A 27,783-nucleotide genomic window follows, 5' to 3' on the forward strand; every position below is an offset into this window, starting at 1 on the left:
GATTCTGCTCTCCCAAAAGGGCCCTTAGGTCCCCTGGTCCAGGAGGACACCAGCCTCCAAGAGGGGAAGGTGGGAACAGGTGATCCTCGTCACTGTCTTTGCATTATCATCGTTGTCATTGCTTCAGTACTTGAGTGGTTCAAAAGAACATTCCACAGAGGACAGAGGAAAGAGGGGTCAGAACTCAGGGCGCAGATTCCAGACCGTGGGTGTTGGAGGCTCACGGCTTCCAGGGAGAGGCCAGGCAAGGCCCCCGAGTGGCCGCCTCTGTGCCTTGTTGGTGGGGAGGCAGGGGTCTTCTGCTGCTTCTCTGGACACCCAGGAGCTTGCCTGTGTCGGGTGCTGGCCCACCCTGCAGGCCCGGCCTCCTCCAAACAGGGAGGAAGAAGGGAGAAAGCAATAGGCGGGTAGTTGCTGAGTGTCCCTGGCCTCTGACACCAGAGTGAGCACACGAGCCACACTGGGAAAGAGGCCTGTGCACACAGAGCCTCAAGAGCCCAGGACTTGACCCACTGTGAGCTCCTGCTGGTTCTGCCCTGTGCAGTATGAGCCCAGGCTGGGGACCCAGGCAGGGAAGAGCCTGGGGCTGAGCCCTGGTCTCACCTCCATGAGGCTGTTTGTACTTGGCCCGTTCTCAGCTCCTCTCTGGGGGCTCCAGGTCCTCATCCATAAATGAGGAGCAGCCACCATCTTGGAAGGGTTTAATCCATACCAGGAACCAAGCCCAGCCCTCGGCTGACATTCTTTTTATTTTATTTATTTACTTTTTTAATACTTTTATTTTGTTTATTTTATTATTTTTTTAGTTGTCGGTAGACCTTTATTTTATTTATTAATATGTGGTGCTGAGAATCGAACCCAGTGCCTCACACATGCCAGGCAAGTGTACTCACACTGAGCCCCAGCCGCAGCCCTGACATTCTCTTTAAATCCTCACCCTGAAAGTAGATATCCTGGGTCCAAAAATAGTACAAAAAAATGTCTACATAGACTTCACTCAGATGGTTCAGTTACTGATATTTTATTACACTGTCTCATCGTCACACATACACGCGTATGAACCCATATGTATATAGATGTAGGTATTTAAGCATTTTTTTCAGGATTACTTGAGGATCAGCCAGCCTGGCCTCTCTGCTGCTCCAGTGCTGGCATGGTCTAGCCACAGATATCTGCCTCGGACTTCTCTCTGCAGCCCCACATGAGCACCCGGCACCGTTCCTCCCCTTACTGTGGCAAGGGACAAGTGCTTCCTGAATAGGCCACCCATCTGCTCTCCTATTGCAACCAAAGTAGAGTCACACAGGAGTGTACCAAAATGCACATTTTCAGCCAGGTGTGGTGGCGCAAGCTTGTCATCCCAGATACTTGGGAGGCTGAGGCAGGAGAATCGGGAGTTCAAAACCAGCCTCAGCAAAAGCAAGGCACTAAGCAACTCAGAGAGACCCTGTCTCTAAATAAAATACAAAATAGGGCTGGGATGTGGCTCAGGGGCCAAGTGCCCCTGAGTTCAATTACCAGTCCCCCCTCACCATGCACATTTTCAGATCTAAGCCCCACACCCCAGTTTTCCGATGAGAAGGTGGAGAAGAGGGCTTGGGGTTCTCCCAGTTGGTGCCATCTCTCAAGAAGCACCAATTTAGAGGAATAACCTTGAGCTCAGGAGCCTTGTCACCGTCCCTCTGAATGTGAAGTCACTAGGAAGAGCCACTCCCTTGGTGTCCCCATCTGTGAGGTTGGGATGATTGTGCCAGCTTCAGTGGGTCCACTGAGGGGTCAGTGTGACCAGGCTGGCACTGAACACATGCTGATGAGACCCAGCTCTCTTCTCCCTTCCTGCCCAGGAACTCCGGCTCTTCCCACACAGTGTATACAGGGGATGGGGATGGGTGGGAACCTGCCTCGGTGGCTCAGGTGACTGACCTTGGTCAGGGCTCCGCAGTCTCAGCTTCTGTATTTGTGAATTCAACCAACTTTAGGTCAAAAATATTTGGAAACAAAATTTCAGAAAGTTCCAAAAAGCAGAATTTGAATTTGCCCCACATTGAGCACCATGCTGAACCCACCCAAAGATGGATCGGGGTGCCCTGCTGCAGCCTCTCCCATTTTGCATATCCCCCACACCCACAGCCTCTTTCAACCCTCACTGTCCAAATATTGTCACCCCCATGTCTAGGTAGGCAGGCAGCGATGGCTTCCTATCTACTGAACATAGTATTTTTTTCTCTTCACAGTTTCCTAAACAGTACTGTTTACAACTATTTACATAGAGTTACATTGTATTTGGTATTATAAGTAATCTAGAGATTAAAGTATGCAGGAGGATGCACATAGATTATAAGCAAACACTGTTACATTTTATATGAGGGAAATGAGCACCTGAAGATTTTGGCATCTGTGGGGGGTCCTGGAATCAATCCCCCCTGGAGGATCCTGAGGAACAATGCTATGTTCATGCTGGGAAGCTTCCAGGTCAGGAAGTTGGCAAACTCTACCCCTCCACCACCCAGAAAGATCCTCCTACCCAGGAGAAAGGAAGGGGGGCCCAGCAATGCTCCCCCTGTCTACACTGCTGGTCCTCATTCTCAGAAACTTGTGGCTCAAAGGTCTGTCACCATCCAATGGCCAGAGTCCTGGGGGAGGGGCTGACTAAGCCAAACAGATGCTTGATGGAAAATCCCATTGAGCTGGCTGCTGGGCAGGGCCTGGAGGAAGAGTGTAAGCAGATGTGAAGTTCTGGAAAATTCTGTTTGACTGTTGTGTGCAAGATGGATGGTTGAGGATCTGGAGACTTCCAGAGGCCATGGACCTCTGCGGCCAGCAGGAGCTGCCTCTGAGCTAGGGCCTCCCCAGGGTGGCCTAGGACATGCACGGGAGAAGGGCAGGGTCAGTGGAGGGAACTCTCAAGCAAAGACACCGCAGCTGGACATCCCGGGTGGCTGCAGTGAGATTGCCAGCCAGGAGGAGGCGGGGACTGATTCACAGGGCCATGCTTTGGCCTTGGTCCTGGAGGTCAGTAATGCCCCAGAGTTTTTTAAGTGTGAAGTTCTTCCCAGAGAAGACTTAGATTTTCAAAGCACTGATTGAAAAATAGTCGCAGTAAATTTTATGATTTTCTTCTTCTTCTTCTTTTTTTTTTTAAGTACCCAGCTTCTAGATTTTTGAAACGAGGAGCCCAGGAACATGTCTCATGGCATTTGATAGAGTTTGGCTAGAGGGACCCAGGAGGAGAATGTCCAAAACCTGCCCCGCCAGTTCCCTACTGCTGCTCCCCACTCTACCTGGGGGACTGAACCCACAGAAAACCAAGGGCTGATGTGGCTGGCAGCTGGGCCGGGGGCGTGGCCGGGGCCAGGGAACCTGCCTGGACAGATCTGGGGGCCAGCCCGCCTAAGATGATACCAAAATGAGAAATGAGTTTTCTGCGGTTTGGGGGAGCAGCAGCTGGCTGGCTCCCCACTGGTGGCTCCTACAGAAGAAGCTGCACCTGTGTGGATGACAGGCTGTGCCAACAGGCAAGGCAGCTGCAGCTCCCTTGGCCTGGCCCCGGGGCAGTTTCCCTTCTCAGCCCGAGGAAGTGCAGGATACAGAAAAGCAGTTATCTGGAAGTTGATTTTAATTTTAAAGCAAACATTTCACCTCTGCTTGCCCCCCCCACCCCCCCACCCCAAGAAACCCCAGCAAGGGCGGACCTGGGTGGAGGGAGAGAGGGAAAGAGAGAGCAAGCTGGGCTCAGGTGACTGGGCAGGTGGTACACAGACAAGAACAGGGAGGAAGGGCACCTTTCACCTCCTGCCTACCAGAGAACAGGACCCAACCAAGGTCCTGGGAGCCAGCCAATCAGAGCAGCGGTTTCAAGTTCCTAGGGCCCAAAGGGGCGGAGTGCGCTGGGCTGCAGCCAACCCTGTGGGCCCGTGGATGCTGTTCAGATTCAGAGCCTCTACCCACCCCACCCACGGAGTTTAGAGCCCAGAGGCCACGATTGCTCTGGTGGACAACTGGAGCTATAAAAGGGTTTCGGGTAAAGGTGTCACATGGTAAGATGTGCTTGTATGATTATTAGAACATTTATTGAGCACTTACTGCAAAGCACCGTGCTAAGTGTGCTTCTCAACTAATTTTAATAAGGTTCACCCTGCCTTTTAGGGAGAGGAGAATTTCCTGTGATTCCATAAATTAAATGAGAGCTTTTTGATAAATTTCCTTTCTGCTCAAAACCGCCACAGTGGCTTTCGGTTGCTTGCAGTTAGGAAGCCTGGTTGCTACAATGTCGGTACATTTTTGTGTGGTGTACAAGAGCAGGCATATGTGGCTTGATTAATTGAGGCGACCACAGTAATGAGAACCACAAATAACAGCATCCCAGGGTCTGTTTCCAGGTGCCTAATTAATAGTCTGAAGGTGGAAGTGTCCTTCCTGAAGGAAAAGAGCGTATGAGTATTTACAGTAGGATTCCAAGCAGAATATCCCCACCAAGGAAGAGGCCAACACTTGCATGTTTCAGATGAAGACACTGAGGGTCAGGGTGGTCATGGAGGCCTGGTAGGTACTCAGGGGTGGAGCTGAGGACAAGCCAAAACCCTGGTCTTCTCCTGCTGCACCCACTGCCCATCTCATGGGACTCAGAGGTACCTGATGGGGTGGGAGAGAGGCAGGAGAGGACATCAGAAGGGATAGAGCACTGTGCCCATGAGGTCCCTGTGACTTTCAAGAGGAGACCCTAGTTGGGCTGGTGAATGCCACCCTAGCCCCCACCCCGTGTCCACATCTTCCAGGCCTCATCAGGGATCAGCCCACAACAGGCTCTTGTGGTCCACCAAGAGCCCGTTGTGTACCTTGTCCTGTGCTGCGCACGTCCCCAGTTGTGAACTGCTGTGGGGCTCTGTGTCCAGAAGGTGCTGTCAATCCAACATGACCTGCAAAGTGAGACCAGATCTCTGAGCTCCCGCTGGGCTGGTGCCCTCCACTGGGAGTGGGACCCTTCTCTTGAGCCCAGCCTCTCTTGAGCCTGCCCGATGGAGAGGGCCTGGCTTTGCCACTCAGCTCCTTCCTCCCTGCCGCCCTGAGGAGGGAGCTGCAGAGTTTCCTTGGGTTCTAAGAAAACAGAAGGAGGCAGAGTAGGGGAGAGAAGAGAAAGGCCAAGGACCTGGGGCCAGCTCTGAGGGGGGTTGCTCTGTAATTTCCATGGAGTCAAGTTCTCAACTTGTTTTTCCCCCCGATCTATTCTAGGACCCTAAACCAGATGCTGGCTCATAGTAGATGCTCAATAAACACTACTTGCTGGGCACGGTGCCACAAACCTATAGTTTTCTCCACCACTGAGGTAGGAAGATTGCAAGTTTGAGGCCAGCCTGGATAACATAGCAACCATCTTTTTAAAAAACCACACAGCAGCAATGACAACAGCAAAGCACCACTTGAGTGACTGAAAGGAGTGTGGAGAAGGGAGTCCCTCAGAGTGGCAGTAGTTGAGAGAAGTGGCCAATGAGAAGGAAGCATTAGGAAGCATTTCCAGAGACTGTGCCTGTTCCCTTCAGAGAGCGCAAAAGCACAAGTAAAGCCAGCCTCGGTGGCGTGGCCTGCAATCCCAGCAACTTGGAAGGCTGAGGCAGGAGGGTCACAAGTTCAAAGCCAGCCTCAGTAACTTAGTGAAGCTCTGTGTCAAAATAAAAAGGGCTGAGGATGTGGCTCAGCGGTGAAGCACCCCTGGGTTCAATTCTCAGTGCCAGAAAACAAGCAAACAATTGCAAAGCACTTAAGTCGTTTAAAAATTATTTTGGGGGTGTCAGAACTGTGATCCTGCGACCACCACCTGCACTGAAATGGCACCAGAAGCCCCAAACATTTATCAGCTGGATTTTCTTTTTATTTTCCATGCTGGGGACCAAACCCATGGCCTCATGCATACTAGGCAAGTGCTCTACCACTGAGCCACGACCTCACCTACCAGCTGGACTTCACTACAGTCCTCCCCAACAATTGCTGAGCAGGTAAACAAGGACAGGCACTGTGCTCGGGTCCTTGCTCCTGTGCTCATGCACATGCAACACCTGGAACAGGTAGCCCCATCTTTATCCTCAACTTACAGAGGCTCAGAGAGGTTGAGCCACTGGCCCAGGGTCACCCCGTTATGTGATTACCTGGGATTCCATCTGGCGGGCGCCCTCTTGACCTCACACTCCTTCACAAGAGCCTGGGCATTGGAGGGCTGAGCAAGGGGAGCCGCAGGTTCGGAGCTGGCCAGGCTGCCTAGGCATCTGAAAGGGACTCTGAGCCTGATCTTCTGCCCATCCCTCCAGACTTCCGCTTCATCTGCCCAGGGAGAAAAAAATGTTGACAGGATGGGGCCCAGGGTTCATCTGGGGGTTGATGTTTTCCCAGCTGTGGAGGGGCCACCTCCTCCCAGCCTCCCTGAGCCAGCCCCGGACTCCAACAGCTCCAGAGAGCCAGGATGGAGTGTGGTCATCATGGGAAAATTAGGAAACACAGGCAGCTAAAGAAAACAAAGATCAGTGGTAATCCCTTCACCCAGAAAGACTCCTTTCCACCAGCGTGTGCACGCATGAGTGTGTATGCCTGCTGTATGGATATACTACATGGATATTCATTTGACAATATTGTGAATGTTTTTCCGTATTATTAAATGTTCTACATTAGTTTCCCGAGCTTTCACATGTTGATTTATGTTAACTTGCAGAGGTATTATTACTTGCAAAACCTTTCAGATTTGCATCTTTACTGAGGTGTAATTTGCATTCAAAAAAATTCACTCATTCTCTTTTGACAAACTCACATCGTAGTCGTCTGATCCTCACCATTATCAAGATGTAGAACAATCCCTTCACCTGGAAAATGTTCCTTTGAGCCTCTTTAAGGTCAACTCTCCCACAAACCCAGTCCCTGCTTTGTGTTTTTATTTTCCTACAAATTGGCCTTTTCCGGAATGGATATAAGTGGATCATGGGGTGTCCTGAGTTTGGGGTCTGGCCTCTCTCACTTAGCATAGTGCTTGGAAGTCTATCCACGGTGTTGCATCTTATCAATCTTGCTGCATTTTATTGCATGGATGGACCACTGATTTTTTCTTTTTCTTTTTTGTACTGAGGATTGAACTCAGGTGTGCTTAATCTCTGAGCCACATCCCCAACCCTCTATTTATTTTGAGACAGGGCCTTGCTAAATTGCTGAGGCTGGCCTCGAACTTGCAATACTCCTCTCTCAGCCTCCCCAGGCACTGGAATAACTGGCATGCACCATTGCACCCAGCTCCACAGATTGTTTATCCATCCACGAGTTTTGGCTGGCTATGAGCAGAGCTGTAATAAACATTCACATTCTGGCTTTTGTGGGAACATAAGTTTTTATTTCTTTTGAGAAGAGACTTAGGAATGGGCTGTTGGACCCAACAGTACAATCATAAGCATATGCAACATCATTTTTTTCTAAACACAGAAAAAGCAAATTGTGTTTTAGTCATGGTCGTCTGAGAGCATTATGAAAATTCAAAAACAGAGATAAACTGCTAACAGTTTAATATAAACCCTTCCTTCTTCGTACTGTGTCTGTGAACATCAAGAGGATTGTACCGTGTGTGTGGCTCTATGTTCTGCTTTTTTCTATATTTATTTCCATGTTACCACATAAAAACTTATCACCTTTTTTTTTTTTAGATTTCTGCATTATAATTACAGATTACAACATTCCAATGCATGGAGGCACAAAAATTTATTTAAACCATTCCTTCCTATTGAATACACAATTAGTTTGCTTTCTGGTTTGGGGCTCTTATAAACAACAGCTTTGAGCAAGATCTTTTTTTCACATTAGATTTCTAGACAGGGGAATTAGTTGCATATCGCTTTATTTCACTGGACTTTTTCCCTACATTTTTTTCTTCTTGCCTACCTGCAAAGTCCATCCACCACACAATTTGCATTGCAAATTTAGGAGGTAAGCATGATCTTTCCAATCAGCCATGCCAGAATAGTTAACTATTCTTATAGAAGAGAATAGAAATGACTCCTGATGCCATACCACACATTAAAACTCCATTCCAGATGGATCAGAGATTTAAATGTTAGTGGTAAAACTTTATAGTTTTAAAATAAAATATAGGAGAGCATCTTTATGGAATGGTCTTTTATAATAAAGCTTTTCTTAAATGATAAGCAAAAGTTTAAAACAGAAACATTTGGTAAGATTGACTATGAACAAGTTGAGCATGTCTGTTCATCAAAAGACTCCCAGGAAGAGAAGGAAAACACAAGTTGCAATCTGCAATTGGGTATTTGCCACACATAACTAACCAAAGGGCAGCATCTAACAAAGGAAGCAGAGAAGCACTCATCTTCATCGTCAGCCAAGGAAGAACAGGTGAAGACCAATGAGATATCATTCTGAGCCCTACCCATTGAGTATGCAAAAATGTAAAAGCCAAACAGCTCTGAAGCAAGATAAGAGTCTGGGAGGAGCTGATGGGCATGTTAAATCTGGAAAACAATTTTGTGTTTTTTGTCAATAAAGCTATGGATGCTACATTGTGGTTAGGGTGCACATATATACCTGCTTCCACTCCCAGGTGGCCCAAAAGAAGCTCCTGAAACTGAATATTAGCCATCACACAGAAACACTCAGGAAGCTCTGTTCATGGGGAAGGAACTCAGTACCCATGAGCTGTGAAAATAGATACATTGTAACACGCAGACAATGAACCAGACAGCAGCGAAAATGAATGAAGCTGTAAGCTTGTGTCAATGTGGACCCATTCCAAAAGCAGACTGAGAGGAAAGGCAAATCACAGAGGAGGATATTCAGAAAATTCCATCTATATAGAGCTTGAAAACAGACAAAGCAATGGAATATTTTGTTTGGGGATTTTTTCTTTCTTTCTTTTTTTTTTTTTTTGTGTGTGTGTGTGAGTGCGCACGCGCGCGCACATACACATGCAAATACACAAATTGCAGAGAACAGTAAGGACATGGGAGGCAGAGGCTTGGGGAGAAGGGGTTAGCCAATTTTTAGAGACAGCAAAGGGCTTGTCTGGGAGTGCCGCCAGAAAAGTTCTGAGAAGTTCCCAGAGAGGGGGACCTTGACTCAGAATAAGTGGGGTTCTGGGATTTTGGTATTGGGGATTGAACCCAGAAGTGCTTTCCCATTGAGCCACATCTCAGCCCTTTCTATTTCATTTATTTTTGAGACAGAGTCTCACTGGGACCACAGGCTGGCCTCTAACTTACCATCCTTCAGCCTTGGCTCCCCAGTTGCTGGGATTACAGGCGTGCAGCAGCATGCCTGCCTACAAGTGGGATTCTTGACAAACATCTGAGAAATAAATTTAAGGATGCATCAGTTAGAGACATGGGAATTTAGGAAAGTTAGAAAAGCAGAAACACATTCAGGGGAGAATAAGGATCATCTTAGAAGTGAGGGATGCTTTGGGGGTTCTTATGTTCCTCTTTCAAAGAGAATTTGGTGAGGGGTGGGCAAGGGAGGCATGTAGGGGTGACATTAGCTGGTAATCACAAGACAGTGTGTGGTGTCTGGTCATTTCCAAGATCCTTAGGCTGACATGGTCTCTATTATTTGATCAATAGGTAACATTGGAAAGTCCCCTAGATTATTGGTTTCTTAAAATTCATATCTCTCTTTGCTTGATCTATTTATTACATGGACCAATTAATACTATACAAGCTAATTTTCATAAGTGGATGCATTTATGGCAACACTAAGATTTATAGATTTCCCAGAAATTTAGGAGAGACAAGCCTAGAAGAAGAATTTATTTGGGGATAGATGGGCCTGCAAAAAGCATGCAGAATTTCAGATTAAAGTCACATTTCCTGTTCTTTTTGTTTCCTATCTTTTTTTTTTTTTTTCCCTATCCTATATCAGTGGCCTGGCTTCCATTTTCTTTTTCTTTTCTTTCTTTCTTTCTTTTTTTTTTTTTAGGTAGATGGATACAATACCTTTATTTTATTTTTATGTGGTGCTGAGGATTGAACTCAGTGCCTTCCACATGTGAGGTGAGCGCTGTACCACTGAGCTACACCCCCAGCCCCTGGCTTGCATTTTCCAACCAACCAGTCCCAAGCCTATACCAGCCCCTTTACCTGCCTCTCATATTCCAAGCCAGTAGTTCTGCCCCGTGTCATGCCAGAGCCTGGCACTAGGTAACTAGAGAGCCACCCCTACAGCCTCAAACCTGCTGGAATTACTTAAAGTGGCCATTCCCAGGAGGATTGCTCTGCCCTGTCTTGCCTTTCCCATGGAAACCCCAATCAAACCTCTGGGCTTGGCTCCTGCTCCTGCTTCAGCGTTTGAGTGGCTTGTTGTAATGGCCAATGTTTCGGCCATTCTTGACGAGATATGATGCTAAGGTCTGCATCTGTATCAAGTAGCCCATTAAAGTCATGTCCTTGAATATTTAGTTTTAGCATTGGGCGANCAGTTTTTTGGTTTGTTTTTTACTAGTTTCTAATCTACTATAAAGGTAACGCAACCCAATAAGATAGCATAAAACAAAACCGAAACAGAATGAAACAAAAACCGAACAAAGAATAGTTGTATCAATTTTCTCTTTCTCAGGGCCGAACAACTTCAAACCTTGAGCCAACCATTTTTCCCAGTTTGCCTGAGAAAATTCTAGGGATAGGCAGCTTGAAACAAAAACAAGATAAATCAAAACGAGAACACATTGTTTTTTGAAATGGTCACCCATTTTGTTGCCTTCCCTCAGGGACGAGCAATTTTACTCACCTCCAAGCTTCAGGCGTTCCCCGTACGGGCCACCAGTTGCCACAGTCTGGCTGGGCACAAAATCATGAGCCACTCAAGCAGGAACAAACTTTATTTTTTGAAACTGCCGCCAATGTCCGGTACGCGCCCGGGAAGATTTTTTCCACCCACGCGGCCTCCTCTCGGACCCGCAGAGAGAGCTCCTCCCCCGGAACTCCCTCCTACTGTACTTCCCCAACCAATGGGAACTCTCCAGGAGTCCTGTAGCAGGCCTAGGTGAACAGCAGGAGTCCAATATCCATATGAATGCAAATCTTAACATAATCATATCATCTCAATGGCTAGCTGGCGTCACCTTTCGACCAAAAATGCCATGCATCATATATTTGGCTCTTAGCACCAGGAGGATTGCTCTGCCCTGTCTTGCCTTTCCCATGGAAACCCCCAATCAAACCTCTGGGCTTGGCTCCTGCTCCTGCTTCCTGGCCTGACCTCATGCCTTTCCACATGGCCCCATGTGGCAATGCCGTCCCCTTCTACTGGGAACCATAAGTAATAACTGCTTCTTTCATTAGCATTAGCTTCTCCAGGTTGTTACCAGTTACCTCCATAAACACTCCCAGATACAATTCTTGGGATGGGAGGATCTGATCAGATCCTCCCAAAGGATTCCAAGCTAGTAGTTCTGGAAGCGTTGAGGGTGACAGTCAGATCACATGACGACACAGGTCAGGGTCACTCCAGGTGAATTTGGGGACTAAATAAAGACACAGACACAGAAAGTACCTTTTCTTTGGGTTCAGTGACCGCTCCCCAGCTGCAGCTCCCATAAGGGGGGCAAGACAGGCAAGAAAGAGAGCGAGGAGCACATGCTGACCCCTTTTATTGGGAAGAAGCCATTCAGATGAGGCAAGGGGTCAGGTTTTTCCGATGTAGCTTCCTGATGTCCCTGTCAGCAGGTTGACTGACACCTAAGAAGGCCACGCCCATCTCATGTGCTGTGTGGGGATCATAGGCAGAGGGAGGGAAAAAAAACATATGTCGCCGGCCCAAACATGGGTTCAGTCCCCTGTGCACTCGATGCTCATAATTCACACACACACAGCCCAGGGCTGGCTTGCCACGTCTCCCCGATCTCATTGCTCAAGGCTAAGGGGCGCTCGGTTCCCATGTGGCAGCTCCCCACAGGTGATAGTAATGTTCAGTTTCTTAAATACGTTGTTGTGTTCAAGGGTATTAATCATCATTCTTCAAATGGTACATGAATGTCTTGTATCTGTGGCATGTTCTACAGTAAAAATGAAAACAAGATCCACAGTCATTTTATTCACTCTAGAAGTAATATATCATGTGTCATTATTAATTTCTTAGTTTTGATAAATATGTTAACACGTCGAGGAACAGGTGGAAAGTACACTGGAATTCTTCATACTGTCTTTGCCATTCTTTTAGAAATCTAAAATTAATTCAAGGTAAAGTTTTTGTTGTTGTTCTTGTTTTAGTAATTTGGATGCTGGACCATGCAGGGCCTGGTGGCCTCTCTGAAGAGTCCGGATTCCGTTCTCTGACCTGTGGGATATCCCGGGAGGATTTTCACAAGGCAGGGCTGGATCCAATGATGTGATGAGATACAGCACAGTTTCTAAGGAATTTCAAATATCATCCTAGGTGCGAGCCAGAACTTTCCTGACCAGATGAAGATTGCCTTGACCACGGGCTTGAGGTCCCAGGTCATGGAGGCAGGGGCACAGGGGTGGAGCCAGAGAGAACACAGCAATGTTGATGGATGGGACAGCTGGGGTGGGGGAGAGTCCCAGAGGCCTGAGAGATGGGGAGGAGCAGGAAGGACAGAAGATCAGGGCTGGGGAGGACCAGACAGGGAGTCCAGGGGCTGAGAGACGACGGGGAGCCCCACCCTCAGATTCCAGAGTCCCCCACTGAGTCCTGGGTCTTCTCCCTCCTAACACCTCAAGATACCTGCTTCTCAGCAGCTCCCCACCACTACGTGCACATGCAGCACCCCGAACCCTGTCCCCTGCCCCTGTGCAGGAGGAGGGCCATGCCACCCAGGGGACTCGCCCTTCCTTTCTAGTATTTCTTTGGTTCTTCTCAGCTTACAGGTTGTTCTATTGTGAGGTCAGACCAGACTGCCCCTTGATTCCAGGTCTCCCCTTGATTTCCTCCTCAGTGTCACTCTCTATTTCTCTGCTCAACCCAAATTTATGTTTAAGTTCCCCCCATACACACACACACAGACCAGGTACACAGAATGTGGCCTTATTTGAAGAAATGGCCTTTACGAAGGCATTTGAGTTGAGAGGTCATTAGGATGGGCCCTAAGCCAACACGACTGGGCCTTATTAGCAGGAAATCTGGACCTGCCTGTGTACAGGAAAGAGGCCGCGGGGACATGAACATGGCTGCCCACCAGCCACGGAGGGAGACCTGGAACAGCTCCTTCCCTGTGGCCTTCAGAAGGGACCAACCCTGCTGCCCCTGGAGTCTGGACTTCGGGACTATGAGAAAATAACACATCTGCGGCGTTGCGTCTCGCAGCCTTTGCAGACTAACCCGCTGAGGAGGGAAGCTGAACTTTGCTGTGTCCATTTCACCATTTCCCATGCCAAAAACAATACTTGGCACACAGCAGCAGCTCAATAAATATTTGTTGTTCGAATAAATGAAAGAAAGCCTTTCCCAACTCGGCGGATACTCCTTTTGGCCATCTGGTCATTATTTAAAATATATTTATCAGAGCAGGGGGAAAATGTAAAAGACTCTGTTAGTCCGCTTTTTGTTGCTGAGACCAAAATACGATTTAGAGGAGGAAAAGTTTATTTTGGCTCACAGTTTCCCAGGTTCCGTTCATGGTTGGCCAACTCCAAGGCCTAAGGTGAGGAAGATCATGTGGAAGGGCGTGGTGGAGGAAACGTGTCAGTTCATGGCAGCCAGGAAGCAAAAAAGGGGGTGGGGGGAAAGTAGAAGGACCCAGGAACAAAATACAATCCCTAAGGGCGCACCCCCAGTGACCTACTTCCTCCAACCATGCCTTACCTGACCATAGTCACCTCCCAGTAATCCATTCAAATGACGCACCCGTCAAATGGATTAATCCACTGGTTAGGTTACAACTCTCATAATCGAATCATTTCACCTCTGAACATTCCTTCATTAACACATGAGCTTTTTGGGGGGACTCCTCATACCCAAACCATAAGAGACACAAAAAATGTAAGCAGTGAAAAGCATTACCTTTCAGACACAACTAATACAACTCTGAAGGCAGTCCTAGGAAAATACAAGCAAATGGTTATCATATGTTACATGGATGGGTGGTCTTTTAAAATGTCCACAAATCATTCCTTGCCAAGCAGACTTCTTTTACACTTTCTTTGTGGAAACTAGCGTGCAAGATGATCCCCCGCCATCTCTGCCTCCCACAGTGAACAGGGCTGATCTTGGTAGGATATTGAAGAAATAGCGTGCGACTTCCAAGGTCAGGCCATAAGACGTTATGGTGGACCCCTTGCTCTCTCTGGGGTCATCCGCTCTGGGGGGAAGCCAGTGGCCATGCTGTGTGGACACTCAGGCAGCCCCTTGCAGAGGTCTAGACCAGGAGGAACCGAGGGCTTCTGCCAACAGCCAGCACCAGTTCATCAGCCATGTCAGTGAGCCACCTTGGAAGCAGATCTGTTAGCCCATCAAACGTTCAGATGACTGTAGCCCCGGCCAACGTCTTAATTGCAACCTCATGAGAGACTCTGAGCCAGAACCACCCAGCCAAGCCATTCCTGAATTCCTGACCCACAGAAACCGTGAGACGCCATAAAAGTTCATGGCTGCTTTAAGCTGCTGAGCTGTGGAGTCATTGGGAATAGGTACCTAACACAACTTTGAAGACAGTTCCACATCAGTCCTTTCTGTTTACTGTAGGTCAGAATTCCGTGGGCCTGTTTGAGTTCTAGACTTGCCAGGTCTCTGAGCAGCCTTAACACTGCATGCCCCTCTCCCATTAAAGTCTCCTTGGTTCCACTTGAAAGACTCTTCCTCACTTTCCTTGGGGGGAGACAACTCTTTCTCTGGCTCTCTTGTGGGCTTTAAGTCCCTCCTTAAACCCTGGGGCTTTCTGGAGTCTGAGGTTCTGTCCTGAGCCCCCTTCTCTCTCCACTCAACAGTCACAGCCCTCTCCAATGCCTAGTGGGCCAAGCCCTCTCCTCAGGCGTCCCCCATACTGCCAATACCTCCTCTCTCCAGCTCAGATCTCTCTAGAGCTCCAGATCAGCATCGCCCTGGTCAGGGAGATCTCAGAAAAGCCTCAGACTCAGGAATTCAAAACAAAATATATCTTTTCCCCCGTTATGCTCATCCTTGGACATGCATGCATCTCCACCTAAGAAGTGGCCCTGCCACCTACCAGCCTCCTGGATAGTGAGTTTAGCCTTTGTGTTCTCCTCCTCATCCCCCCCACACCCCCCACCCTCTGCCCACAGTGCCACCCACTATCTCCTCCTGCCTGGGCCACCACAGCAGCCTCCTTACTGGATGTTCTGTTGCTGCCCTGTCCATTTCCTGCAGGGCAGTCAGAGCAACTTTGAAATCTAAACTTGACTATGCTCCTCCCTGGCTTAAACTTTTTGATGGCTTCTTACACTTTACAAGAGGAAGAAGAAAAAGAAAAGAATTCTTAGCATGTCCCATAAGTTCCTCCTGAATTAGACCATCAACCTCCCTCCTGCCTCCTGCCCCTTGTCCTGCAGGACCTTTGCACACACTGCTCAGTCTTCCTAGAACACCCTTCACTTGATTTTTTCCATTCTGCTTTACTTCCTTCAAGTCTTTACTAATGGCCGTTTCTCAAAGAAGCCTTCCCTGCCTGCCTTTCAAAAAATGAGAACCCTCAGCCCCTCACCCAGCTCTAATCCCACCCCTGACACCCATTTCATCACGAATCTTATGCAGTTGTTTGCTTATCAGTGTGAATTTTTCTCTCTTTCCCACTAGAATGTGAGGGTCCAGACGGCAGAGACTTGGTCTGCTTTGTTCATGGTGCCCAGCACCTCAATTGGCTCCATTATGTTAGAGGACATAATAAATGAGTGGATTTCTTTCCTCTTCCTGCCTCCAACACTGGACTCCAGAGACTCAGATCTGCTTTTGGCCGCCCACACAGCACGCTGCTTCTCACCTTCAAGCCTTAGCTCATGCTGATCCATCTGCCTGGGCCCTTCCTCCTTTGCAGTCTACTCCTATGGCTCCTTTCAAATTCTGCTTGCGTCACCACCTCCTCTGGGCAGCTTTCCCTCATCATTGCCTCTTATTTTGGTGGTGGTGGGGGTACCAGGGATTGAACTCAGGATACTTGACCACTGAGCCACGTCCCCAGCCCTATTTTGTATTTTATTTACAGACAGGGTCTCACTGAGTTGCTTAGCTGGCTTTGAACTTGCGATCCTCTTGCCTCAGCCTCCCAAGCCACTGGGATTACAGGTGTGTGCCACTGCACCCGGCCTAACCACTACCTCTTTGCCTGCTAGGTTCTCACTTCCTCCATATGCCCATTCCTGGCCTCCTGCCCAGGACCTTTCAAATGCAGTACTTATTGCTGGGCTTTTGAAGAATGGGCTTGTTTGTTTGCTTTCTTGTGAGCATCTTATGAGCAAATCCCCTCTCTGGGAAATCCTTAGCAAAGGGCCTGGTAGAGTCAGTGCTGAGTGTATGTTGTGATAAATGAGTGAATGAGTCCATTGGTTAGACTGGGTCCAGCCACACCTAAGCAGCCATACCTGTGATCCTAAGAGGTCCCCGTTCCTCTCTGTGTCCTGTTGTTTTTCAGTCTTTATAAACAAGGGTCTGATGTACTAGCTATGTTTATTAAAACTGCAGTTTCTGGTTCTGGCCCTTAGGATTCTGAGCTTCCCAGGGAAGCTCAGAATATGTGACTGCAATGAACCCCCGCAGGTCACTCTGATGTGACAACACCTGGAACTCTGGCTTTGGAGCCTCTTCCCACTCTGCAGATCCGAGATCCTGCTTTGTAAGAAACCAGAAAGCAGAAGCAGCACTTGAGGGCCTTAGGGGACAGTCCTGGAGGACTTCCAGGGTGGGGACAGGAAGAAAAGTGACCGCCTCCCCCACCCCCTCCCCACCAGGGCTGCAGACTGAGTTCAGGAAGAAAAACAAGCACAGCTGCCCTGGACAATGGAGCCCTTTCATGGGCAGCTTGGATCTCAGCTGGCTGGAGGGGTGAGGCCAGCGTGACCGGCCCCCTCCCGTCACTGGAGCACTCGCCCAGTTTTTTCACACTGAGGGAAGAGGTCTGGGATGTCCTTGGGTGTCCCCGGTCCCTGAAATGGGGCCATAGAGAGGAAAGGAGGTTCCGGAAGCCGAGGATTCTGGGAGGGAGACATCAGTGCTGGGAATCCCGGGGGAATGAGAAAGGCGGGCTAAACCGAGGCTTTTGGGGGAGGTGGCTCGGGAACTATTTTCTTTTTTTTGTTTTGTTTTAAGAGAAGTTTATTATTGGGGTGGGGAGGTACTAAGGATTGAACTCAGGGGCACTCGACCACTGAGCCCCATCCCCAGCCCTATTTTGTATTTTACTAGAGACAGGGTCTCACTGAGTTGCTTAGCGCCTCCCTTTTGCTGAGGCTGGCTTGGAACTCATGATCCTCCTGCCTCAACCTCCTGAGCTGCTGGGATTACAGGCGGGTGCCAGGGCACTGGCTTGGGGACTATTCTTCTGCAGTTCTACTCCTGCAAGATCATGTGGGCAGATTCTACACTCCCTCCAAGCCCCCAGTGTACCCCAGCTTCCCTGTGAAGTGAGTGAAGTGTGTGCCCTACAGCAGCAGCTCTGATGAAGCTGGAAAGAAGCCTCCTGGGCACCTGCCATTCCCAGCATTCCACAGTTTGGGGCTAGATCCCTGGGCTAGAGGTCAGGATCATGGATTCAAATCCTGACTCTACCATGGATATTCTGTGTGGCCTCAGAGAAGACCGTGGCCCTTTCTGTGCATCTTGCAAGACAGAAGGGGTCAAAGTGGAGGGCCTCTGTACCCTTCGGTGCACGGTATATCAGCATACATACTATCCACAAGACTTACCACTGTTGAAATGGACCCTGATCACCTGGCTGAAGTCGTATCTGTCAGTAGTCATTCTTTTCCCCCTTTCCTACACTATAGCCTTTGGGAGGAAGTCACTAAGTGCAGTTCACACTTTGGAGCAGGGAATTGTGCTCCCTCTCCTTGAGGGTAAGGTACCCACAGGGATTATTGGGTGTTCTTCTGCATGGGCAATTTGTCTGTTCTCATTCACTCACTTACTTCTATCAACATAATGCTTTATTTCCTTGCTCAAATCTTTCCAGCATTGGTCATTAGAAGGTCTTTCAACTGTTTCCTGTGTCCCTTTGTCATTCCTCCACCACTGTGGGGGCTCTTACGTCTGTTTTAACCTTTTGATGCTATGGGATGCTCTAGGGTCATCTTGTATATTTCCTATCTCAGACCTAGAACCAGGTGTTTTCCCAAGGAGTCCTGGTTTCCCTTACTGGAGAATGGGATTAGACACCAAGATCTGGGTACTTGGTGTGCTCATTGCTCCTGGGATGCCAGGGACTTCTGAGCCCCCTTTGGCTCACTGAGCAAGAAATACATGTGTCTATGCTAACTTCTGTATAAATATTTTGTATGTATCTATCAATCTACCCCTATCTATCTCTCTATTACTCTACCATCTCCAACTCTAGTCTGTAGCTCATGAATCAGCCTACTTCCTTACTTGTTTGTAATCTCTTGCTCAAACAGAGAGAGCCCAAGCCCTTCTTCTGATGATCAGATTGTGAGAACTGGGGCTAGAGGGAGCCCCTTGGACTTGGCTCCTCTTGACTTGGCCACATCAGTCCTTGAGCTCACTTGCTTTGTGACGCAGGAGGCTGGACTCTACCATTTCTCCAGGGATGATGGTTTCGTTGAGTGGAGAATGGCACTTAGGAACCAAGATCTGGCGCCAAGTGTGCTCACTGCTGTGGGGATGTTGCTGTTCCCTGGTTACTTGTGCCAAATTCTCCAACTACAATTCAAAGACACACAGCTTCTCCCTTTCCCTATTTTTAACTTCCTTTCCCCATAGTAAGAACTGTAATCCCTAAAACATGGATGTGTCTATCCCTTCCTTCCATCGTACAACACACAGATAGTGATTTCAGAATTACAACATCAATGCACTAGAATTCTAGGGCTAAAGTTACTTGAATTCATTATTTTCTTTGTGTGATTATGTTATTAATTTGATAGTTAAGTTCATCTTTTTTTCTATTCTTTTAAGTTTAGAGTTTACACTACTATCTTTTTATTTAATTTTATTTTTTAACGTGTATTTACATGGTTAAAAAGTCAGGACCATATAAAAATATATTCAGGGAAATGTCATTCCCTTCTCTTTTTTTTTTCTCCATTGCATTCCCACCAAGTCTCTAAGAGCTACCATTTTCAATTAGTTTCTGTTTTTTTTTCCTTTCTGAATTTCTTTTCCATAATGAATTTCTTAAAATATTTTTATTAAGTGAAAGGTGGCATACTATATACAATCCTTTATACGTTAATTTTATTTTTTTGCTTAACCATATATGTTGTAAATCCCTCTATATAGGCCATGTGCTTAACATCCGCTTGTATGATATCCTAGTTTTTTCATCCAGTTTTATATGAATGGACATTTTGGCATTAAAATAATGCTTTGATGAACTTGATAATGAATAACATTGTGTATGAGGTGGTTGTTGCTGTTCTTTTTTTTTTTTTTTTGTACTGTGGAATGACATTGCCAGTGTAGTATATCCTAGATGTAAAAGTACTGGGTCAGAAGATAAATGCACACATTGTTTCATCGGATAGGACCAGTTCCCTTTATAAAGGCTGCGGCCACCTGGCATCTTCAGGTGTTGGTCAGTTTTCCATTACTGTGACAAAATACCTGAGATAATCAACTTAGAGAGAGAAGGTTTATTTTGGCTCCTGGTTTCAGTCCACAGTCAGAGGGTTCGGTTGCTTTGGGGGCCTGTGGCAAGGCAGTGCATTATGACAGGAAGTATGTGGCAGAGGAAAGCTGTTCATCTTATGGTGGGGAAGTGAAAAAAAGAGAAATAGGAAGGGGCTGGATTCCCAGCACTCTCTTTGAGGGTACCTTAAGACCTAAGACCTCTGCCTAGGCCCACCTTCCAAAGGCTCCACCATGTCTTAACAGCACCACGTTGGGATCCAAGCCCTTAACACATGAGCCTTGGGGGGACATTCCAGATCCAAACCACGGCAGCCACCCACAATGTACGACTGTGACTATGTGCCCAGAGCCTCCCTAACATGTGCTGTCTGGCTTTGAACATAATAGATGAGAAATGGCATTTTAACCCAATTTTGAGTGACATTAAACCTTCTATGGGTCAGTCCCTCTGCATCTGTTTCTCCAGGACGTGAGCTGCGTCATCCAAACCATGCTGACACAGTGGGCCTTAGGGTAGGCCTAGCCCTGAGGGTGGTTGGTGACTGTGGTAGCCACCATGCCTTTGGGGACTCTGAGGTCTCCAGAGGGTCACAGCTCCTCTCTTCCCCTTTCTGATTCTTGAAGGCCACCAGCCCTGCTGTGAGTCCCCACCAGCTGAGGGAGGAATGCTCCCATGACAAAGAAGGCTCTGAGTGAGGAGGGTGACGAGGCTTCTGAGAAATGCCAGAGTCCTGACCTTCTCCACTGTTCAGAGGCCCTGCCAGGCCGAGGACCCTGGGGTGGGAAGGACAGTGGGGACTGCTGCTGGGGGAAGCTGGGGTTGAGACACAGGGCACCCTGTCTTCCAGGATGGTTGGCCCATGTTTTTGTTGACCCTTTGGCTCAAGGCTCATCTACTCTATCCTCCCCTGCCTGGCTATCTCAGCGACCAGCCTAAAACTTAGAGTGACCATGGCACTCCTGGATTAGAAACTTCTTCCAGCTCTCCAGGGCACCAAACCCACTTGAGATTTTCCCTAACTTTCCCCATGGACCCTCCACTCCTACCTAGTACACCTTTTATCTGTGCATCCATCCATCCTTCCACCCATCCATCCATCTATCCATTTGTTGTTAGTTGTCTATTGATACTTAACAAACTATTTCACAACTCAGAGCCAGAAACAGCTATAAACTCATGGTTTCCCATAGTATCTGTGGATCTGGTGTTTGGAAGCACCTTCACTGGGTGGTTCTAGTTCGGGATCTCTTGTGAGGTTGTAGTCAAGTTGTGGTCTGGGGCTGCAGTCATCCAAGGCTGGGCTGGGCTGAGGATCCACTTCTAAATGGGCTGGGCTCACTCACATGACAGGTAATCACGCTGGCTTGATGGCAGGAGGCCCCAGTCCTCACCACCTGGGTGTTTCCACATGGCTGCTTGAGTGTCCTAACAAGATGGTGGCTGGCTTCCTCCATAGCAAGTGATCCAAGAAACAGCAATGTAGAGGCCATAATGACCTAGACTCTGAAGTCAGACACTATTACTTCCTCCACATCTTTACAGGTCTCAAAGTCCAGGCCACACTGAAGGGGACTTCACCTTTTAAAGGAAGGAGCATTAAGAAATTTGTGGGAACCCATCCACCTACTTGACAAGCACTTGAGCTCCTGCTGTATGCCTAGACCAGTGAACAGTTTATAGTCCTGAACCGGAAGGAGCGGCAGCGCTAGATCAGGGGTGAAAACTCAGAAGTCCCAGCCTCCAGGAAGAAGTGTGGATGGGCCGGTGAGCCAGGCAGGGGCTCTGGAGAGCTGGATAGTGGTGCCTGGAAGGAGGACGAGGAGTTTAGGTGAGGCCTCCCAATTTCTAGATGTTGACAACTCTTTCCATGTTAGGCTTTTTAAACTTCTGTTTGCCTGACCTGGTGTGTGCTCTGCCAGTTGGCAAACTCTGATGCAGCCACACCAGATTTCTTAATCTTCCCTGCAAACATTCAGCCGGTCAACAAACATTTGTATGCACTGGGTCCCTTTTCACGCATGGCAGTGGCGAGCTGTGGGCTGAGTCTTTGGCTTGACATACTTTTCCATCTTTCTCCCCATAGGGAACTTCCATTCCTTCTATTTCAGTGCAAATGTCCCTTCCTCTGGGAAACCGCTTCTGGCTTGACCTCGAGTTGGTCACTGGTTTCCTCCTTGAGGCTGCTACCATATCGGTCTCTACGACTCCATCAGTGACCCCTGCCTCCCCACCAGAGGTGAGGTGCTGCTAAGCAGAGGGAGGAAGGTCACCTTGGGCCCCAAGGAGAGGGAGTCTGGAAAGACAAACAGGACTTGCAAAAAGGGGATTCCCCGGTTGAGGGTGGGGGGGAGGATGAGCAAAACCAGAAGCAGGGAAGCCGCTGCTCAGGGCTGGCAGGGTCCCAGCTCCTTCCCCTCTAGACTCCCCCCCCCCAGCAGCTGCAGGGCTATGACTCCCTCCCCAGATGACCAGGGAAGAGACCTACAGGCCCCAGGAGCCCAAAGCCACCAGGGGTCAGTGACAGCTGAACAAGAAGCCCAGGTCCCGGATGAGTCACTGGAGTTGGTCCCACAGAAACAAGGAAGGGCTGGACTGGGAGGAAAAGAGGGACAGCAGGACCCAGGGACAGAGGCTAAGGACCTGTGGGTCGGGACACTGATTGGCCCTCAGTGCCCCCTGCCTCCAGGCCTCCAGCCCCCAATCCTCCTAGAACCCCGACTCTTGGCTTCGGATACACTGGGAGCCTGACCCTCTCCAGCCCCTATGGCAGTCCCTTGCTGGCAGAAGTCCCTGTGTCCCTGCCCCCTCCTGCTATCTCTTCCAGCCAGTAACTAGAAGAATCTTTTTGGGGAGGGCTGGGGGCTAATCTGGTAATCTGATCATATTACCACCTCTTTAATTCCCTCTCACCATGGCTTTTTGTGGCTCTAAGGGGAAAATTCGAATTCTCTGGTCTGCAGGCCTCGCCCAGCCTGCTCTTCTCTGTCACCCCTGAGCCTGTCACTCGGGGCCTCTTCTGAAATGCTCTCGTGCCACAGGGATTTTGCATGTGCTGTTCCTCCGACTGTCCCTCAGGTCTGTCACTAGTGGATGCTCCCGGTCTTTGAGTCTCAGCTTAAGCCCTCAGGGGGGTCCTCCTGGACTCCATTGGGTCCCTCCGATTCATGCTTTTTTCTCTCCCACACTGGCCAGCGTGGTGGCACCGACCGTCCATGACCCCGGCTACTCGGGAGGCTGAAGGAGGCCGAGGCAGGAGCATCTGGCCTGTGTACCCAGGCCCCTCCTTAGTTTCCTGGAAGAACCCCTCCCCGGTCCAGGAAGACCCGGGTGGAGACACCATCCTGTGTGGTCACCCAGGGGTGGGCACAGAAGCTATTCTAGCCGATCAGAATTTCCTCATTACCCTAGGCACAGAGATTGGGTCACAAGTGGACACGTGACGGAAGCAAGGCCAACGGGGGTTACCATTTTGGTGTCAGGAAAAAGTTCCGTCCTCGAGCTAGGACTGCTGCACTGAGCCCTTGTCCTGCCCTAGGGACCACGACCTGGCACCACGTCTCACTTAGGAGACCCTTAGAGCCCCTTTCACGGAAGCGAGGTTGAGTTGAGTTTCTGTCACTTGCAATCAGGGCGGTCAAGTCCTGGATGGGGAGGGTGGGGCCCAGGGTAGTTCTGCTGTGTCCCGCCGTCCCCTTGCCTGTCACTCACTGACCCCGACTCTCACAGTCGCCACGGCACTTCCATCCACCCAAGAGAGCACCACTCTCCACCCAGCCTTCTGCAGCTCGGCGTTCATGCTGCCGCGCCCCCTGGGAAACAGATGGCAGAGGCAGAGATGTCCAAGAGATTAATGGGCTAAGGGCCATGATGGTGAAGGGGAGATGGGGCAGAGGGAGAAAGAGAGAGCCACTGGACCCCGGTGCAGACCTGAGGTCTGTTAAAGGAGCCAGGGAAGGAGGAAGACTGGGTAGAAAGAGCTGCAGACTGCAGCGCAGCTCTGAGAAAATCTTATCCAGAAGCCCAACAGGGAGCAGTGGCAGAGGTTATTCATAGAAGAGTCCCACATTAAGAGGACTTGTGGAACCCTTGAACTGTGGCCTTCACCAGATTGAACTCTCCAACTTACAGAATCATGAGTTGAATAAACCTCTTTTTCTCTATAAATTACTTGGTCTCAGGTATTCTATTATAGCAACAGAAAATGGACTAAGACCCTTTCTTATTTACAGTGCTTGATAGGGGCTGCCCAGAAAGCATGCAGCCGTGGCTCAAGTGCTGACGCATATCCTGATGGCATCCATGTATCATGGATCCTGTCTTGAAGAGGGCTCTCCATGACTGAGACACTGCCTTAGGACCTACTTATTATTACAAGGGCTTATTATTACAACCAGGCTCTGCTTTAGAGCCTGTATCTTCTTCAATGCCAGTCTGCCTTATACATCTTAGACCTCAGATGACATGTAAACATGGAATCCATGAGAAATCATATTGGTTGGCAGCAGCTGTCTGTGCTCTGTGTTGAGGAGGATTCTGAAGTTGCTTCTGGATTCAACAGGAAGTTCCATGATTGATTCTTGATGTCTCTCGTGGGTAGGTGAAGGTAAGTGTATACATGTGTACTAAGTAGTTGGCATCCTTACAGTAGAAACATGCATATTTATTGAATAAGTGAATGTATCCTGAATCCCATAATATTCTGCTTAAATTAGGTGGCTCCCTTCTCCCAAATAAGTCTGACCTCTGGTGAGGTGTCCTTGAACCTGGTCCTGGGAATTCAAAAATCATAGGTAGAACTGCCATTTGCTGAGGATCTATTTTTCCTGGCACTATTTTAAGCTCTTTCAATGCATTATCTCACGGGATTCTTACAATCTCTTCCTGAGGAGAGATTATAACTTCCAAGGCTGAGGAAACTCTAGCTCCAAGAAGGGAGGGATCTACCCAGGACCACCCAGAAAATCAGCTGCAGAGACCACCTCCACATCCCTTCTCCATTTTCTCCACTCCACCCTCTGTCAAACAAGTGATGAATTTTGTTATTTCTCAAAATCTAGTGTAGCAATCGGAGCATGATTCAGTTATTCATTTGCCAATGAGAGAGGAAGTGAATGCTTGAATGGTCCTTGGAAAATTCTCTGGAAAGTCCCTGAGAGATGAACTAAGCCCAGTCCCATAGTTGAACCTGCGTATTGGAGGCTGATTTCCCAACCATCGATCCCTAAACATAAACAAACACTATTTCACGTCCTGCATATTAAATCTGCCAGGTACCAGGCGCAGGGCAAAGCAAGTTACATTCACCAACTTATTTAATCCCCCACCACAGTCCCCATGAAGAAGTCTTATTCTGTTTGTTTCTGTTCTTTCCAAAGGAAGAATCTGAGATATAGACAGCTTAGCCTTTTCGAGTTCACACATACCAAGGGTCCAAACCACACAGGGGCGTGTCTGTGTGTGTATGTGTGTGTGTGTGCGTTTGCAGTGTGGGTTGCATGTAAAATTGTATCACATCGGTAGAGTATATTTCTGGAAGAACATGCATGTGCATAAGGGTATGAAGGGTGTTGGGGTCCAGGGGGTGGACAGGCCTGGCACTCGTTGTTTATAGACTATCTCATGTCCATTCCTCCTCCTTATTCATCTAATTTTCTCTTGGGTGACCAGCTATTGCTGGCATATGCAGTCCTAGTGGGGGCCTGGGCACATGACCCTGTTAGAATCTCTCTTTTCAGGGTTTGAATGTAGCAAGCAGTGGCCCAAGGCAGGGAGAACGCTTGGGATTCATTCAGGTCCCACAGCCACCTAGAGAACAACAGACTCTAGAATTGCATGGTTTTGTCCAGTTCTGAAATCCACAGTTTCCTCTTTATCTGGTGATGGACAATCTCTTCTTCAGCTCTACAAATGAGGACAATAATTGAATCTAAACTCGTGACTCGTCCATGTAGAAAAGTATCTGCAAGTTCTTTGGGAGAAGTTCTGTCATGGTGCGTTTGTCTGTCTTGGCGCGATTCCATCCGTCTCCGGGGTTTCCAGTTTGTTCCTCTAGACTCACGGCCCCTGGAGCATCCTGTTTGTCCCTGTGCCTTCCAGAGGATGGACCCCCAGCCTTCTCACTGATTCTGTGAGCACCTGATACCTTTCCAATCCACACTTTCTCTTCTTAACTAAGTTAGAATCTGTTTCTGTTGCCTGCAACCCCAGAATACTGGCTGTTATGTTAATTCTGTCTCACTGCAACCTGGGACTCTACCCTCCAAACTATGACACCCCCACCCCCAACTCCTGCAGATTTCTGCACCAGACCTAAGTCTCTCTCCTGAACACGTGCACTAGTGATACCAAAACCCAGCTCTCCTGTGGGTTGTAGAGGGGTTTGTCATTGCCTAATAAACATCATCAAGGGATCCTCAAGGGCGGTGTGGTGTAGTTGAACTATGGAGGGATTGTTGGTCTCAAATGAATGATGAGCAAACGAAGGTCCAAGGGATGTGAAGGAACTTGCCAAAAGTTACGTGGCAAGATGGGTGGCTCCTAGCTCAGGTTCCCTTTGCTAAAACACTGGTTCCCTATGGAGGTATGGGGGTGAGAGTTGGGCCATGGATAAATCTTGGGCTTTGGACTTAACCCTTACCACCATGCTTCTCTTTTTTTCAGTTCTTCACTCAGCCCCAATTTCCTTCACCTTAATGCTACCTCAGGACCTTTGTACATGTTGTTCCCACAGCCTAGAGCTCTGTTTCTCTACCCAGGCTGCTACCCCACATGCTGTTCTTTGAATTCCTCCCTCTCAGAACAAGGCATCTCATTCCCCTTCTAAATCATCAGTCCTAAGTGATCCCTCTGCAGTTCCTAATGCCAACATTCATGTCTTTCCTGCTCAGTAGTCACCTCACTCAGTTATTTTTTCTGCTTATCTGTGTTTTACCTGTCTTGCCCACTAGATCCTATATTACATGAGAAGAGAGACTCTGTCTTGTTCTGACCCAGCGCTTGGCGCGGCATTTGATAAATAAATGGATGAATCCCTGAGTCCTCCAATCAGAAATAACTTTGGGCATTTTCTTAGTCCATTTGGATTCCTATAACAAAATGCCTTAGACTGATGACTTCTAAGCAACAGAAATTTATTTTTCTCAGTTCTGGAGCCTGGGAAGCCCAAGATCTAGGCACAGGAAGTTTGGGTGTCTGGTGGGGGACCTGTGTTGTGCTTCACAGAATGTGCTTTCTAGTTGTGTAGAGGAGTAAGGTAGCTCTCTGGGGTCCCACCACCACCACCATCACCACCGCCATCAGGTACTGGGGACTGAACCCAGTGTGCCCTACTACTGAGCCACATCCCCAGCCTTTTCTATTTTGAGACAAGGTCTCACTCAGTTGTCCAGGCTGGTCTTAAACTTGTGATCCTACTGGCCTTGCCACATCTTCAGGCTGAGGACACATCCCTTTAAAGAGGGCTGTGCCCTGGTCATCTAATCACCCAATGCATTTAGCTTTCACACCACAGAAACCACCACCTAGTTGCTCATTCTCTCTCCTGTAGGAACAATGGCCCCAAGTCAGATAACGGCACTTTCAAACAGACACCATCATCTCAAAGTCCTGAACTGGGCAGTCAGGATGAGCAGAGGAGTTCACGGAGGAACCCCCTTAGGGCGGAAGCCCACCAATCCAATTTAAGAGGTGGGTCCTGAGTGGCCGTGGGGCTGCGACCCCAGCTTCCTGGGAGGCCGAGGCAGGAGGATCCCAAGTTCAGGCCAGGCTGGGGGGCTTAGCAAGACCCTGTCTCTAAACTAAAATTCTGAAAAAGGGCTGGGGCGTGGAGGAGTGCTCGCCTGGCTGTGCGAGGCCCTGGGGTCCAACCCCGACTTGGAGGGGGAAGAAAACCACCAACACCAACACCATCACCATCACCATCACCATCACCGCCACCGCCACCCCCACGCCCCCTCCCCTTTGCACAGCTGGAGAGACGGAGGCTCCAGTGGCTGCTGGACGCGGAGGAAGGGACACTGGCCGGCTCGCCTGGGCCAGGGACTGCT

The 27,783-nt window shown here is 48.7% G+C and overlaps 1 long non-coding RNA gene across 1 annotated transcript; it reads right to left on the reverse strand.

Moving 5' to 3' along the window:
• Positions 1–803: 803 nt before the first annotated feature.
• LOC125618994 lies at positions 804–6,397 on the reverse strand. The gene is made up of 3 exons (XR_007350458.1): positions 6,141–6,397; positions 4,836–4,916; positions 804–4,632 (listed from the first exon to the last, which is right to left on the reverse strand). It is a non-coding gene; the product is annotated as an uncharacterized LOC125618994 (long non-coding RNA).
• Positions 6,398–27,783: the final 21,386 nt, after the last annotated feature.

Source organism: Marmota marmota, unplaced genomic scaffold (genome assembly GCF_001458135.2).
Source record: "Marmota marmota marmota unplaced genomic scaffold, marMar, whole genome shotgun sequence".
NCBI lineage: Eukaryota > Metazoa > Chordata > Mammalia > Rodentia > Sciuridae > Marmota > Marmota marmota.